Below are 17,536 nucleotides of genomic sequence, written 5' to 3' on the forward strand. Positions count from 1 at the left end.
GGCAGTAAGGTCGTATATGGCCGAGAAAAGTGACAGTGAATGTGAACCTCGTGTAACGCGGCGAATGACACTGTGTACGACATTGCACTATCCACGTCATTAATAAGTACAATTATTGCAGAACACCAGCAACGCATTACTATTCTTGTGCTGCAATTTATGTTGTAGTCCACCAATCATAGATAATTGACGCACGACAATTATGGAGCACTCTACACAGTGAATTGTCTAGCAGATGATAATCTGCATTGTATGTATGACCTTTAATCTCAGAACCTGATTACATATGATTGCACGTGTCAACAGTGGAAGGACTAGACGGCTCTGCTGTGACAGTTGAACCCGTGACCTACAGGTCAGATACAGATCATAGCAGAACATTGTTTGGTTACTGGGCTTTTACTACTGGGTATTCTAAATGGTCTCGCATTTCCATTTACTCAGATAAAAACGTAGTGTGAATGCTGTCTCGTTTGCAAATATAGTTTACAGTTCTATAAGGATACTATCTACTTCAGACCGTCATATATTTGTGTTAATTGGATTTCATGTCGAAATACTGCAAGCCCTTTCTTCAGGCATTTAAACATACTGTTGAAACAAATGATTGAAGCTAAACTAGGTTCCTGCTATTAGGTGTTTGAATGATGTCACTATTTTGTTTTTATTTCTGTTAAGTTGGTAAATATTCTATCCAAACTGGTCAGCATGTTGTTTACGCTGGCTTATTGGCTTTAAACCTTGTGCCAGATATGAAAAGATCCACTTAAATCGTTTTAAGATAGTTCTCCGATTCGTTCTGCACTCTAATTTACTCCCAGCGATACTGCTTTCAGCCAGCTTCTGGAAATTACCATTACATCATTGTTTTCAAGCCTTCAAGTTCTCCTTGTCATTGCTGCTCCGTGAATCATCTAGTAATTGGAGCAGGGAGAAGGTCTGCATTATAGCGCAAATCCAGAATGCCGGAATTTTGAGCTCTGTCTTGAAGTCACCAAATTGGAGATCACAAGCACTGAGCAATGTTGTCATTTTCAGGATTCCTTGAATCAGGGCAGCCATAACTAGCAAGATACTAGATCAGAATGAAAACATTTCAGAAAAGTAATGCGGATTCCCAAAAAGTCTCCATGCATTGAGAATAATTGGGGTTTAAATGGGCATTTGCTATCTGTGAATAGTTGATTGTTACCAGTTATACTCTATTATCTCTGCATTTAGGGGCAGATTTACCACTTTTTCACGCAGCGCAGTGCACCAGCCACAAATGCTGCACTGCGTGAAAAGAAGAGAGGAGGAGAGTGCCAAATGTACTGAAATATTGCACTCCTCCCCTTTTCCTAGCGCCGGTGCTGAAATCCTCTTCCATGAGCCTTTAAGACCCCTTTGCACGATGGTGCAAGGGTGTGTCCATGAGTCTAGCATAGGTTTTGTACTGGAAGGATAACGTTCCAGTACAAAATATATGCATAGACTGACTTAAACCGTTTCCCCTCTTTTTATGTGTGCTGTACGTAGTTGGAAAACGAAGAAGAATGAAAGCATTTCTACTTCCTGGCACCTACTTCAAAAGGGCACAGTTTTCTGATGCTAAACCCTGTCTACCTTAATTATTAAATTGGGTTTAGCGTCAGATACCTTGGGTGGGAACACCCATGCTCCACCCATAGTACACACCTGTGGCGCTAAGTAATTCAAGCAGCATTACTTTCGCATTATTTCCAGCGCTAATCAAATTTAGGGCTGGAAAGTAAATCGTAAAAAAAAATGTGCGTTGATTTGCAACACTTTTTGATGCAAACATGCCATAAAATCTTAGTAAAGTCAAATGTCAACCAAGCTAGTAACTATTAAAGTGCTCAACCTGAAAAGAGCAGGCACACCAGTTGTCCAGTATCTTTTTGAAAGGCTGGTCTGGCTTCTGTATGTGTGATATATTTGGCATCTCATAAAGGAAAGAGGTGCATGTAAGGAATTGTTAGATTCATGCAGCTAACAGTGAATTCCCTAATTTCCCTTTTTTAGCTGTGCATCTACTACACCCCTTTTAAGCAAATAAAATGACTGGGTTAACAAGTTCATACTGAACATGGTGCATATCTACTCTTTTATGAAACTGTTTACACTATACCTCTCATTTCTAGCATTCTGATGTTCTTTAGGTTTGGTGCTTATACAGATGCTGCATTTAACTGTGTTTTATGAAAAACCATTCTTGGTGAGTGGAGTTCCTTATCCCTTATGCTACTGAATGTTCCTTATCCCGTATGCTACTGTTCTACTCCTGAACTCAACGATCAGAAGCACCCAATCCTGGCTTGCCAATAATCATCACAAACTCAACGCTCTGAAAACAGAGTTCCTTCTGATCTCACCCCCCGCGAAGATCTCTATCACTCAAGCATGGCTTAAACAGCTAACTGCACTCAATGTCCTACCCACCATCGCGGACTCCGCAAAATCTCTAGGCATAACTCTCTCGACTCCAATCTCAACATGCAGCATCATATCAGCAAGGCTACTAAGGGAGCGAACTTCCAAATCAATACCCTGAGGAAACTCAAACCCTTCTTACCAGCCAAAGACTTCCAAACTGCAGTACAAGCCCTAGTAATTCCGCGAATTGAGTACGGCAGCATCGCCCTCTGCGGTCTCCCGTTAACCACCACTGCACCCCTAAGAGCCTCTCTAAACGCTGCAGCGAGACTCATCACTGGGTCAAAAAAACACTTGCATATCTCCCCTGACTTGAAATCCTTGAACTGGCTGCCTTTTGAAGCCAGAATACATCTGAAAATCGCATGCTTGACACACAAGGCTGTACACCTGAGCTCTCCCGGATACCTCACCCAGAAACTGTCAATCTCTGGCGGCTCTAGATACACCAGAGGCACAAACAATCTCCTGTTAAAACCTCGAAGATTCCGGAAGGAAAAGACGTACAAACGCTCTTTCTCAGGAATGGCACCCAGGATTTGGAACTCACTCCCTCCTGAAATCAGGCTCATCCCCTCCGTCACACTTTTTAAGAAAGAAGTAAAAGCTATTCTCATGGCCAAATACACTTGATCTATTAACTTGAATCTGCAAAGCCTCAGCACCGATCTGTATTCTTCTCCTCGACCTCTAAGACTATGTCTTGTTCCTGTATTATTTTGCTCGATCCCTACGATTGTGTTTTTCATGTATTATTCTGATCGATCACTACGACCATGTGCTTTAACTGTATTATTGATTCGCTTACTTGACCATCTACATGCAGTATTGATTTACCTGTGCTTTTATGTTCCCTCACGCACCTACCCATCCCACTTACTACCTATAATGTCCGCATACTTAAGGACCTGTTATTCATTCTTTTGTTGGTATTCCCTACTCTGTAAAGCGCTCTGATATCTGCAAAGATCTTGTTCGCGCTATATAAAACTTTCAAAATAAATAAAAATAAATAAATGAGTGATCCAGATTTATATGCAGAGAACCCTGTTTTAGTTACATACCTGCTATAGTTGCTTCCTGCCGTAATCAGATGTACTCTACCACCCATGGTCATAAAAAATTAGGGGGGGGCACTTGCATTCCAGTCTCGAAAGTAGCTTCTTTTCAGGCCCCATGCAGAAGTAGTACAATGTGTCGCCTTTCCACCAATGCAGCTTTCCTGAGACAGAGATGGATACACAACCAGCATGTAGCGAGAAAACATATTCTGTGCTTTAGACTTTTGTGAAGTTCTCACTATGGGCACTGGTGTCTTGGACTCCTTGAGGGATGTGGTCTTCTTTTTGTTTCACCACATGTCCTCTGCATCTAGTGATTTACCTTCTTTCAACACTTACATTCCTCTGACCAAACATTAATCAAATAAGTCACAAAGTGAACTCAATCACAGCTTTGCGATTTCAAGTTAATAACTAAAACAGCCTCATGCTTTAACTGCAAACACCAGTTCATCTTTATCCTATATGCCTCAGTCTGTTAAATGTTAAATTACTTCAGCAATCTCATTGTCACTTCATATCTCAGAGCATTAATCCCATGCAGGGTCTCAGCCAAGCTCTCCTAAAATTGCTCCTTTCCAACTCTCTGTGCGCCCAGACCCAAGTGGGATATACCAATGTGCATAATTTGTAGGCATATACCCACTCGATTCATGAACCAATTTGTAAGTCGATGAAAGCAGAATCTCAGCCCTCTAATGGAACACCATACACAATTGCCCCAAATTAGTCTTTCTATCAAGGTTGAAACTTTTAGGCCTAGTCACTGAAAACTTGTAGCTATACATTGTGACTCTTGCATAGTTTCACAAAAGAACATTTTACAGCTCTAACATTCTGTAAAAGAAAATAAGGGAAAAGTCATCAAAATGGACCAGTCTTTTTCACCCTCCGCAATTTCGAAAGGGTTGTTCTGGCTCTAGCTTGACCGTTTGCCTCCCCATATGAATGCTGAAGGCCAGTGAGTATTCATAATAGGTGCATATACTTCAGAGAGCCAACTCCTTTACTTTCTGCACTAACCAGCTGTACCAAAATGTTACATCCATTTGCATTTTAGAATGATTGATTTTTTTGCGGGTTGCATGTGCCTACATAATGTGAAGTACGGAATGGCGTAGATCTACATCAGAAAAAACTGATATGCTCATATAGTAACATAAAATATACCCCAATTTAGTACCTTGGCAAACAGGAATAGCCCGTGCCTCAATCCATCATAGACTGTCAAAAAAGCAGTGTTTGCGGTGGACTCCAACCTGTTATTGAATCACACACCAGTGGCATAGTTAAAACCTGCTTCTTTCCCCTCTGCTCTGTATGCCACACAGTATTCTATCTACTGTAATCGCACAGACAGTCAATAAACATTCCCCTCCTGCTCTTGCACGCCTGACTCCAACATATGCAAAACACAGCAGCTCAAAAGCTCCTCCATATATGCTCAAGAGAACACATCACATCAGCCCTGCATACCTATCTTCAATAGTTGCAAATAACTCAAAAAGCATAATTCAAAGCTCTCTGTCTAAACTATGGGGCATAGTACTGAAAAGACACATAATTTGTTCAGTTAAAGTTGTACAAATACTCTCACTGAGGTCGAAATTCTCTTGGAAACACAGAACAATTTTCAAAAAAAAATTAATAGTAGACAACTGTTTTTCTGTTTTGATGCCATATCGCAACAAAACCCTCAAATCACTTACCATTATCCAGCAGCAACTGGTGCAGGTAAGCTCGCTGGGGCAGGGGGGAGTTGATAGACTATGAAATAGGAATTATTTCTTTATTTGGCTGCACCTATTCCGCCGTCTGTCGACTTCCCGCCCCACCGTGCTTGCCTGCACCGGCCCCTGCTGCCATTATCCCACACCATTAAAATACCAAACCGCATCAAACCATCTTACATAGATACACACCCACCTCACCAAACAGCAACCTCCACATCAGAAAAGACCACAGTGAATCCTCTCATTTACACTCCATAATTCACAATACATAGCTCCTTCTCTCACCATTTATAAATCGCATTAGCTATCGATGGGCCTCTCTCTAGTAGGCCTAAAAGAGTAACATAGCCACCAGAAACATAATACCAGTATGAACGTGAATATGGAATCTAAAACGACTTCTACAAATGCCAAGACCTTTACCTCCACCTACACAAAACACTTGGTCAGTCAAGAGGATAGGGAAACTCATCATGAACACTGACACCAACAAAGTCTCAGATTGTGAGAGCAAGTAATGTGTAATAGAACAGAAATATGCACTTTCAGGACAGGCAGTAAAAATAAACAAAGGGTACTTAGTATGTATTGGATTAGGCCCCTGGTTCTAACGTCCTTCCTATGACCCTTGTACTGTTTTGGCCAACCATCACCAGGCTATCTCCAGCCAGTGGTGCCGGGAAGTTAAAAAATACAAATGCAGCACTCTAGAGCACATCAAAGTCCGGAGATTCAGACACAAGATCTTTCTCTGGCCTGGATTGCTGGGAACAGAATGGAAGCTGTTACCTGCCCCCATGCATTGCAGTAACTCTTCAGTGAGAAAACCACTGGGGTTCTTCTCTCTGAATGTGCACGTTTTTCCTAGAAGGACAGTTGAAATCTTGGTAAGCGTATAAATGGTTAGAGTTATATGGGGTTGCTATATTCAGTAATGCAGTGACTGTCCTATTCTCAGGCAGAGTGAAAGGTATATTTTTTGCATCAGAAACTGTTTTAAAATCTGGCAGTGATGTGCATTTTCCTCATTAGGTACATATTGTCTTGCACTTTGACTGTAATGTGTTCTGTGGCTCAGTAATATGATATTATACTACAGTGTATTAAGGGTACACATGATCATAGTGTAACAAAAATATTGTGAGAACACATGGGAATATTATGTGACTCAAAATATTTTTTACCATTCTCTTAGTGGACTGTTCATAGCCTGCTTATTTTAATTAAAGTATTATATATAGCACTGTATTAAAAAAAAATGATTGATAGAAAAATCTTTCTGGGATTCTGTTTGGGCTGCTGTTGAAGGTTGACACTTGGTGCGTTCTGTGTGGAGATTTAAGTAATTACCTACATCTGTGCATTTGTGCTGGCGGCTACTGATGTTTGGGGCAATAGAGTTCTAATATCTGTTTCAATTTACTACAGTTAACATGATTAATTTATAACTAATTGACAAAACTATTTGCTGTTGCATGGTGGTATTTTTGTTTGTATCTTGTACTCGTTTGTTTCTCAAATAATTTAAGGTGTTCTTTGATGCGACTGAAACTACTTGTACCTTGTGTTAAGGAGAGATAAGGATCTATGTGGAAGATACAGATCAGAATCCACTTTAGACTTTAGAATTTGTAGTTTTGCAGCGTTTTCATTTATAAAGCCGTCAATATCCAGATATTTCCCAATATGCATCCATTGATTTCTTCATACTTCCTACCCCTGAGATGATCAGTTGTTGCTGAATCGGTGATCTAGCTGTATTGGAGCAGTGGACATACTGTTCATCCGAGTCTAGTGCCTGTCAAAAGTATCTAGTAGAGCACTATATTACATGCAAATAATGTTTCTCGCTACAGTGTTGCAACCTCAGATTGCATGCTATCTTAAAAAGTCTTCTCTATATTCCTAAACAATTAGCGAAAATTGACCTTGACATAAAAGATCTGATTGTCACCTTTCCTTTTTTCCTTATTGATACTTTCTCATAGGACCCGGACCCCCCAGCATTGTCCCCACCTCCCCCTGGCTAACAAGCCAACCCCACACAGGAATCACCACAGAGATTTTGCGTGGGTATAAAAACGGCCATGTTTAATTTTCAAACAATCCATAAACATGACCGGCAAATAACATGCATAAATGATAATTCAACTTCACACTTTCAAAATAACATTTTGATTGTTCTGTTCCCTCCAGCACCTCTGGCTTGCATCTCACACTGAGCATCCTACGCCAGGTGCCGTGTACCTGCCCCTTAGAGTGGTGGGCCCCAACCTCTGATCCTTGTCCGCCATTACCAGGGCCCACCCCCCGACCACCCGGCTGCCCAGGGACCCAGGAGGCTCGAAATCTGTCGCCCTAGCCTCCCCAGCCGGTGGTCACTTTTCCCAGCGGAGAGCTTACCGTCTCCCCCCCTCAGTGCTGGCCTATGGAGTGCGCAAGGCGAACTCCTGTCCATTGTGTTAGTCACTGTTCACTGATCGCAGGTCTCATTACCGCCAAACGCCCCCTTCAAACCCCTGAACTAAGGGACGGGTGGGTGGGAGTTGAAACTGAGGCAGAAACAGCCCTCGGGGTCAGGAGCGTCGGCACAAAGGTCCAGGTGAGTGAAGGGGCAACAGGAACAGAAACCGGGCCATGGGGATCAGCCCCCTAAATAGGCCAAAGTTCTCCGCCCTCTCACCCATCCGGAAACGCCTAACCCCCTGACCCGGAAGTGCATTGGGCGGCCGGTGGCCCATTGGGCGAACCGTCCGCCCAATCTGGAGTGACCGGAGGCGGGGCCCGGGGAGCCGGATCCTAAGGGCGCGCCTCATGAATGACGCGCTTGGCATAGGACCCAGACCCCCCAGCATTGTCCCCATCTCCCCCTGGCTAACAAGCCAACCCCACACAGGAATCACCACAGAGATTTTGCGAAGGTATAAAAACGGCCATGTTTAATTTTCAAACAATCCATAAACATGACAGGCAAATAACATGCATAAATGATAATTCAACTTCACGCTTTCAAAATAACATTTTGATTGTTCTGTTCCCTCCAGCACCAAGGGGGCCCTCTGGCTTGCATCTCGCACTGAGCATCCTACGCCAGGTGCTGTGCACCTGCCCCTTAGAGTGGTGGGCCCCAACCTCTGATCCTTGTCCGCCATTACCAGGGCCCACCCCCACACCACCCGGCTGCCCAGGGACCCAGGAGGCTCGAAATCTGTCGCCCTAGCCTCCCCAGCCGGTGGTCACTTTTCCCAGCGGAGAGCTTACCGTCTCCCCCCCTCAGTGCTGGCCTATGGAGTGTGCAAGGCGAACTCCTGTCCATTGTGTTAGTCACTGTTCACTGATCGCAGGTCTCATTACCGCCACAAGGGTGGCCAAGGCCCACAGGTCTGCCACCCTCCCCACCTGCGTTCAGAATAAAAGACCAAAGTTCCTTGATGAAAGTGTCTGTGCCCAAGTCTGATAGGTGCACCCCATCCTGGTGGTACATCGCATCCCCTGAGATCATCCGGTGCTGTATATGACATAGGCGGCCCTTCGCTGAGCACAACCTTGCCAATTCGCCATTGAGACGCCTCACTGACACTTTCAAAGATCTGGCCCTAACTCCTGGGCCCAATGTCCTGCGCGGCAACATCCCTGACCAGGCAATCCTGGCGGAAGGAAAAACACGTCCTAGTCAAGCAAATTCCGCCAGCAGCGCCTCCTTCACGGCCAAGCGTCCCCGGTCCACCATGTTGTTGCCTCCCAAATGCAGGATAATCCAATCCGGGGACCTGTGTCCTTCCTGTTCCTTTATCTCCTCCACGAGTCGCCTTAAGTGCCGAATTCTCATCCCCCCGATGCCACGCCACAAGAAGCTCGTCTCGCCCAAGCCCGCCGGCTTAACCACTCGCCTTTGCTGCAAACGCCCAGTCGCGCGACGCACGAACGAGTGCCCCAGTACCCATACCACTTTTGCGGGCATACTAGTGAAGAGGAGAGAAACGGAACAGTCAAGAATCATCCACCATGAACCAGCAACACTTTGTCACAACAATTCTGGTCTCACATACCGTTTGTAACAATTGGAAGACCAGCGCCCCACTCGCTTCACTGTGGTAACCTGGAGGCCTGCCCCAGCTGCCAGGGTGGCAGCGCCTATTCTGAAGGAATGCGAGGTGAAGCCTAGTGCCCCTAGCCCTAATTTAGCCAGTGCTAACCCAAAAACCGCCTTGAATTGAAATTGGGACAGGCAGTCCCCGTTCTCGTGAATGAACAGAGCCTTTCCTCCCAAGGTTTGGCGCAGGGCCAAGTACGCCCGCAGCCGGGATACCGGGCAGGCCGCCACTCCTGGCGCTGAATGCAGCCGGATGGTGGCGCCCACACCCCCCCCTGGTCGGTCTTAGATCTTCTAAGGATTACTTCCAGTGCCCCCGGGGAGAGGGTGGCGTCCCTGAACTGCAACCCCCCCTCATGGTCAGATCTGGACACCCCAACTACTTCCCCCAGACGGAAGGCTCCATAAAAGGTCCAGGAAAAGGCAGCACCCAGTAGGGCACTCTCAAAAGCGATGTACATACTGTGGGTAAGGACTCTAAAATCTTGGTGAGGGTATGGATATTCAGTGGCCTGCGCTGGTACCGTCTAGGTCCCTCCAATCTGGCCCACCCCGCCAGCGCCTTCTTGACTAAAAAGGTAGAACCCGGGTCCCTTGCGCCCGCCAACTTGGCGAAGAAGCCTATTGCCGACAAGTGGGCCCTGGCATAGGAAACCGCGCTGCCCTGGTCCCTTAGTGCCTGTAAAAAACCATACATTGCATTTGCAGAAAATAACTCAGTCATGCCGGCTTCATCCACGAAGGACCTGTAAAAATTAAATTGCTGATGGTATGCACGCTTGGTGCGGTCACTCAGGGCGGCACCTACCAGACCCGCTAACGCGGGGCTCCAATTGTCCACAGTGTTGTAGGGAACACTGTCATTTGCTCCTCCTCCCGTGGATGGAACCTCCGGAAGTCCTGCAACTTGGAACGAGACAAAGCATCAGCAGCGTGGTTATCAACACCAGGTATATGTGCCGCTTTGAAAGTCAAATTGAGCTTCAAACACGCCAGCACCAACAGTTTCAACAACCTCAACACCTGCCTGCAAGTAGCCCCCTGTCTGTTGATGGCCTCGACTACTGCCATGTTATCTGACCAGAACGTCAGTGCCCTGTCCTTGAAGAGGTCGGCCCAAACCGTGACTGCCACCAGTATGGGGAAGAGTTCCAGGAATGCTATGTTCTTGGTCAGTCCTGACGCATGCCATTCTGAGGGCCACTCCGCCCCACACCAGGACGGGCCCAGGATAGCGCCAAAACCAATGCTGCCTGCTGCGTCGGTAAATAAGCCTAGCTCGGCACTGGACACTGCGGGTGCTGGCCACACCACCCTACCATTAAAGTCCTTCAAAAAGCTGAGCCACACCCTGAGATCATCTTTGACTTCCGCCCTCAGGCGGACCCGGTGGTGCTTCTGGGTAAGCCCCACCATTGCCCTGGTTATGGACCTAGAGAAAGGGCGCCCCATGGGAATGATTCTAAGGGCAAAATTCAGTTGACCCACCAACACCTGCAACTGGTGTAGAGTCACCTTGGGGCCTGCCAGGGCATCCTCAATCGCTTGGGAGAAAGCCAACACCTGGTCTAAGGGCAGCCTGCACTCCCCCGCCACCGTATCAATCTCAATCCCTAGAAAAGACATACATGTGTCCGGGCCAACTGTCTTGTTAGGGGCCAGGGGAACACCAAATTCCTGAAACATTGCCACCAAGTCCTCGAGCGCCCGGGCACACGCCCCAGACGCCGCTGGTCCCATCACCATGAAGTCATCTGAATAATGTACCACATCTAAACACCCGGTCCTGTGAGAGAAAACCCACTGTAGCATGCTACTAAATGTCTCGAAATATTTGCAGGATACTGCGCACCCCATTGGCATACATTTATCATAGTAAAACTGTTGGTGGACCTGAAAGCCCAATAAGTGATAATCAGGGTGCACTGGTAAGAGGCGAAAGGCTGACTCAATATCCGTTTTAGCTAACATAGCCCCCTTACCTAAGTCCCTCACTCTGAGCACTGCTGCGTCAAAAGAGGAGTAAGTTACCGTACATAACGCTGGGTCTATGGCATCATTCACTGAGGACCCCCTGGGGGCCGAGAGATTATGAATCATCCTGAACTGACCAGGCTCCTTCTTGGGGACTACCCCCAGAGGTGAGCATACATAGTCCACCCAGGGGTGGGCAGTGAATGGGCCAGCCACCCAGCCCAGCAAGCATTCCTTTTCAACTTTCTTAACCACTACTTCCGGGTGCAATCTGGCCGACTGGAGATTTCTGCATTGACTAATGGAGGGGAACATCTAACGCTGGGATCCTAAAACCGAGAGAAAAACCGTCGAACAAAACCTTGGCTGCTGCCCTGTCAGTATACATGTTGAGCCAATAAGTCAATTTCCCTATGTCCACAGGCGTGGGCAGTCTAGGACTGCGGGGGCTTGATGTCCCTGTGCCCGGCCCCTCCCCGCTCCTTTGCTTTCTTATTACACTTGGACTCTGGATGGGAGGCGTGGTCACAGTAGGAACACGCATGCTTGAATTTGCACTGCCCGGTGGGCCAGGTGCACACTTTCTTGTTAAACGCCCAGCAAGCCCCTCTTTTTTCGCCCGGGCCACCCTGGGAAGTCCGAAAAGGCTGTTTAGTGGAGTGTTCCCTGCTATTCACGCTCTCCAACCAGGCATTCACCTCCACCTGATCCCAACCGATATTCGGATTCTCTTCCTTTGCCCATCTGAACTCCCTGTCTTACTTCAGCCAAGCTGCTCCCCCATGAGTGGCATGCGCCGTCACAATCTTGTTCGTATATTAAATTAAAGGGATCGCTAACTCTGGTCTTTTCTCCAACACCACTGTTGAGAACACGTGAAAGCCAAAGAGCCAATTAGTCAAGTTCTCCTCGGCCCTCGGCCTCCTGTCCCTGACCGCACTCTCCTTGCCCTCCCTATCCCTGTGGTCAGCTTCACTGCGCTTGGGTCTGATGAGTGCAAATATATCCACATAAGCTCCCTTCCAAATCTTCTCCCTCATGTCCATGGCTACGTGGGTTGCAAGCATACCCGGCTGAGACAACACATTGCCCTGCGTTCCACCCGTTGCTACAACTGTTCCTACACCCTTAGCCACTGCCTCTCCCAGCTTACCTCCAGTGGGACTAGTGCCTGCCGCCGCTCCTGACGCCCCACCGGAGCTCGCCTTGCACACGTCAACCAATAGCGCCAACTGCTTCTGTATTTCTTGTAGCACCCCCTGCTCTGCTGTCTGCGCAGGGACCCAAGGAGCCGCTGCTGAAGGACTAGGCTTATTACAGTCTGCGCCAGGCGACGCGAATTGTCCTGCCAGGGTGACCACCGATGCAAGCAGGCCACTCGTCGGGTCCTGCGCCCCTCCTGCTGTCCCTACCGGTTGCGGTTGGAGAGGGGCTGGTGAGTGTGGTGGTGTAGCAGCCCCACCCCCTGGTGCTAACGCCTTCAGGGCCTCTCTAATTTCAGTGAGTACTGAGCCCACGGGATCTACTACTGCGGGCGCCCCAGTTGGGCTCGCCGCCCCTGTGGGGGGGTCTGCTCCCTGTCCCCCTGTCCTAGGTACCACCGGATTGGGCAGGGGGGCCACTACTACCTCGACCTCGATCGGCTGTGGGACGGGACCTACTGGTCTCGCGTCTGCGTTCTTGCTCTTCTTTTGTCTTGGCCCCCCTTTTCCTTTCCGATGTTTGGATTTTTTCACTAAAGGCGGGAAAGCCGCCCTCGGTGGCACCCCTTCTCTGCGAGGGTGCTCAATTATCTCCGGCTGCCCCCCCTCCTCTTCTTCTTGGGAGGAATCGCTCTCTACGCTGCTCTCCCCCCTCCTTGCTGAGCTTTGCTAACAAGAGCTTCATGATTGAGGCTAATTCGGGGTCTTTATCCTTCCTCTTGTGCCCTCCTTTTTTCGGCGCCATCCTCTCTGCCTGGCTACTACACGCGCTGGCGCCTTGGCCTTAACAACAAACGGCTCCGACTGCTCGCGCTGTGTGTCCTGACTGGATTCGTACCAAACGCAACTTCTATTGCCCGCTTAATCTCAGCGCCAATCCTAGCCACCCGGCGCCCCCTCCCCAGGCGCTCCCACCACGTTGCCGGCAGGAGCCCGCGCCCAGGAAACCCACGCACAGCCGCGGCAACCGCGAGGAGCAAAACACAAGATTAAACACCCCGGCCGCAACCACGGCTGCTCACAGGCCCCCCAGGCACCCGGCTCCTTACCTGCTCAGTGGGTGAAGCACCGAAGATCCCGAACTTGTCCCTGCCGACTCCCTCGCCGCACCGCAACACCGCCTCGCCGACGCGCTCGACACCCCCGCCACGCGGGCACTCCTTCGACAATCCAACGGGAGGCCGCGACGCCGAGAGTTGAAACTGAGGCAGGAACAGCCCTCGGGGTCAGGAGCGTCGGCGCAAAGGTCCAGGTGAGTGAAGGGGCAACAGGAACACAGACCGGGCCATGGGGATCAGCCCCCTAAATAGGCCAAAGGTCTCCGCCCTCTCACCCCTCCGGAAACTCCTAACCCCCTGACCCGGAAGTGCATTGGGCGGCCGGTGGCCCATTGGGCGAACCGTCCGCCCAATCTGGAGTGACCGGAGGCGGGGCCCGGGGACCCGGATCCTAAGGGCGCGCCTCATGAATGACGCGCTTGGCATTTTCCATCCCTGTGTGCCTTCTTTCTCTTAACACAGCCAACTCTGTTGCATGAACTCAGACACCCCTAATAGTATCCATGATAAAGTCATATTAATTTAATCTTCCACATGGCACCCAAGTAAATGCATGTAATGATTTCCTTGAGAGAACAAGATTAATTCCAGTCACCAACAATAACCAATAAACACAGGACCAATCACTAGTGTTCGGCTCCTGGAACAGCATGCTGCTTGCATAAAGCACTTCAACACCTACTCCAGGATAGTAAGCGCTATGTAAATAAAGTTACAATCTGGGCCTTCCTCTATGAGCCTCCTGGCATGCTTGTGAGTTACGGAGGACAGTAGATACTGCCCCTTTTCTAATAACATGGTTTTGAATTTGTTATAATTGTTTGGAATATTGTCCATTTTGAATGTCCAAATTACCCCAGGTGCCAAATGCTGCATATGCTGGGTTGAGTTGTAAGCACATGAAGTTTAGTTGTAATCATCACATCGCGTTGCACCACAAATGAGTGACTCTGGGTTTGTGAGGGATTGTACTGCGAGAGCGAAGAGGCTGGTCTGTCAGATGGAATAGGTGTTTTGTGGGGTTTTGGTCTCTACTGCCATGTAAGATTGATCCTCCTACCTTAGCCTTAACAAAACATGCTAGATTCCAATGGTTCAAGGAAGTGGTTGCTTTTCAGGATGTTTGGTTTTCTTTTAGATGTTTAAGAAGGTGACATGCTCCCCATCGTTAATGTGAATATAGATATTGCCCTCTTTTGGGGCTCTGTGGACCCTTGGTCCAAAAAGTCCATGCAGCATAAGAAGGGATAACAGTCTGAAATGGACATCAGTTACTCGAGACCCATGGCCCTTGTGCAAACTGGAACACCTCCATTATCATGGAGGATCAGAACAGAGTTTGACATGTTCGAGGGCATGCAGCCCTTTCCAAGCCGGCCTAATATTTTGTAATAAACCATGTATCACTAGTCCTGTTGTAACCATATACCAGAACTGACATTAAGACGTTATCCACGCCAAAAGAGTTTTTCCTCCATCTAGGAATACCTCTCTGTTGTCAGGGTAGCACAGGAAGGTTGATATCAAAATGGAAACACACCACATACCTGAACCTCTTCCCCGCAGTTCCAAAGTAACTGCCAAGTGCGAGTCTCACAGCGCGCCCATTGGGCCCGGGCCTCCGCCTCACCCCTTAGTCTGTGGACGGCCGGCTAGCCCAATAGGCGACCGGCCACCAAGTACTTCCGGGGCAGGAGTGACGCGTTTCTGGTGTGGGAGAGGGCGGAGACCAGGTCCTATTTAGGTTCCGGTTGCAGTGGCCCCGGTCTCTTTGTCATCTTTTGCACCGGACCGGCTGAGCTCGCTGTAGGCGCTGTCTCCCCCCCCCCCCCCCCCCTCCCCCCCTAGTTAATTTTAAACTCTTCATTTTAACTTTAAAACCCCTGTGTCATCGTCTGGAGTTGGAGGTCGGAGGTCGGCAGTTCCTCGCGTGTCGAGCCAGCGCAGCCGAGTCCGTGGAGGGAGGCGACGAGGAGAAGCGCGGCGTCTGGGTCAAAGGCCGTCCCATCTCGCCAGGTAAGGGGTCGGGTGTGCTTGGGGGGGGCCTGTGGGCAGCCGTGGATAGCGGGAGGGCTGTTTTGGTGCGGGCAACTGTGCCTGTGCTGCTCTGGTGGTTTGTGGCTGCTGGCGGGGCCCCTAGGCGTACGGATCACCTTCCCGGTCGACGTGGGCAGGCTGAGGGAGGGCCGGGTGCTGGAGCACATAGCGCGGGAGAATAGGTGTCTGGGCCGCCTTCTTAGAGCACTAGGCAGCGTACCAGTCTCATAATCTGAAGGTCCTGTGTTCAATCCTCGGAGAGGGAATTTATTTCCTCCTTTTGGCGTGTCGGAGGCACCACGTGGGGGGCATTACACTGCGGGATTATGGAAGGTGAAGTGCGAATAGGCAGCTGCTTGACGCGATAGGCGGGGCACTACGCGCATTGCTCGGGGAGTACTAATACCCATCGGGGGAGTGGTGAGGGCGGTTTGATCATGCCAGCTAGGAAGGTTAGCCACAAACAAAAGGATAAGGATCCTGAAATTGCCCAGCTCCTTAAATTGGTGTTAGCTAAACTGGGCAATGACCATGAAGAGAGTAGCGACGAGGAGACCCCAGTCGAGGATGAACCAGCGCCGGGGGGCGTGGGGGACCGTCCACGCAGGAATGGAGTGCCACCCAAAGCAGCCTTCCCCCCCCCCCCTTAGTGAAGAAGCCTAGGGTGCAGCGCAAGGTGAGGGGGGGGCTAACCGGAAGAAAGCCAGAGGGCAGGCTAGGCAGGGGTCAGGAGAAGGGGACGCGAGATCAGTAGGTCCCGTTCTGCCTCCGGCCCAGGACATAGCTGTCCCTCCTCCCCCTTCACCACAGTCGGGGACACAGGGGACAAGGGCCCTCCCCGTGGCAGAGCAGGCGAGGGACGAGCACCTCACACCTGGTAATGGTAATTAAATGTTGCCACTATTAATGGAGAGCAGGATGGTAAAATGCCCACACCTGATTTGACCTTAGGCCCAGCTTTAGGAGTTAAATGTGTTATTCCACCTTCTATAACAGGAATTTCAGAGTTTGTTTGACATAAAGTAAATAGAGGCGGGTATAGGTTCCTATGCATCTGCCAGTGGGCAGTTTGAGTGTTGGTGTGTTTTGGTTTGTGTGCGTTCTCCAGATCTAACTATTTTAAGGGCTTGTTGTTTGTGTTCTTATGTAGTGGATGTGGAAACCCAGTGAATACATTGAAGGGAGGAAGTGATTTACTGAAAAGTAACCAACGTATGTAGAGTCAACCTATGTATGCATTTCCCTATTCTTTACTGTCAACCCAAGGGTTAGTAAAAGCGCTCTCAGTGAGTCTGGTCTTAATTCTCTGCCTCAGTCCTCCCTCTAGGCACTAACCTAGCTGGAGGCGTTGTGGCCAAAGGGAGAGAGTTGTTTTCTTTGACGAGGCTCGTTGACCGTTGCTGCATGTAGCTGAAATTTCAAGAGATGCATGAATAAATATCAAATAAAAATTGCACAAAATGCCACTTGTAAGGACAAAATCAACGGCCGCTTGTCTCTAATGAGTATACAGCTGCCATGCGTCGATTTTATTTAACCTAAGATTTAAAAAAATGGAATGTTATTTATCAGATTGTAAATTGTTTACTCTGCATATTAATGCCTAACAGTGTATAAAACAGTGACGTGAGGTACGGTGGTCCGCTCCTCGTGCAGTCAGTCGTGTTTTGTAATGAATGTTCCTGTTAAAAATTGGGCGCATCTGATAGATAAATTGGGTGCATCTGATAGATGCCAGGTCCCCATTACTCGCATCCTGTTACTCGCATAGTCCGGTGAATAAGAGATTTTATTTGTGCGTTTTTATATAGTGCGGACTTTACCCGAAGGTGTCGGAGCGCTCTCAATAGGAACAGAACTGATACATGAGAACATTACAAGTGAACAAAATACAAAAGCAAACGTTACATTAAATGAAGCAAAAAAGACAATCGTGAGCCAA

General features: G+C 48.5%; 1 protein-coding gene across 5 annotated transcripts in view; it reads left to right on the top strand.

The window, feature by feature from the left end:
- STOX2 (storkhead box 2) overlaps nt 1–17,536 on the top strand; it is a 599,364-nt gene that overhangs the window by 453,501 nt on the left and 128,327 nt on the right. The gene's annotated exons all lie outside the window — the stretch shown is intronic.

Source organism: Lissotriton helveticus, chromosome 2_2 (assembly GCF_964261635.1).
Source record: "Lissotriton helveticus chromosome 2_2, aLisHel1.1, whole genome shotgun sequence".
NCBI classification, from domain to species: Eukaryota; Metazoa; Chordata; class Amphibia; order Caudata; family Salamandridae; genus Lissotriton; species Lissotriton helveticus.